The sequence below is a fragment of the Odontomachus brunneus genome, unplaced genomic scaffold (assembly GCF_010583005.1).
Source record: "Odontomachus brunneus isolate Ranch 3 - 2012 unplaced genomic scaffold, Obru_v1 Obru_scaffold_211, whole genome shotgun sequence".
NCBI lineage: Eukaryota > Metazoa > Arthropoda > Insecta > Hymenoptera > Formicidae > Odontomachus > Odontomachus brunneus.
In genome coordinates this window covers 265,982-266,186 of record NW_022639661.1, presented here as the reverse complement: position 1 = coordinate 266,186, position 205 = coordinate 265,982, and positions in this window count along the sequence as shown.

Genomic DNA, 205 nt, shown 5'->3' with positions numbered 1-205 from the left:
CTCTCGGAGACCCGCACTTCCTACGAATGATCGCGAGTCGTCATAATTTTCACGCAATTGCTCGCCGTACTGTGCGGTCGCGAACGCGGTGAAGCGGCAGCAGGCAGCGCGGTAAGGACGGCTATTCTCTCGCGGGCTCCGAATCTGAGCCCGCGATCGCGAGGTCAAACGGGTCGTCAAGGATGGCGACGAACCCTTCCGGCTA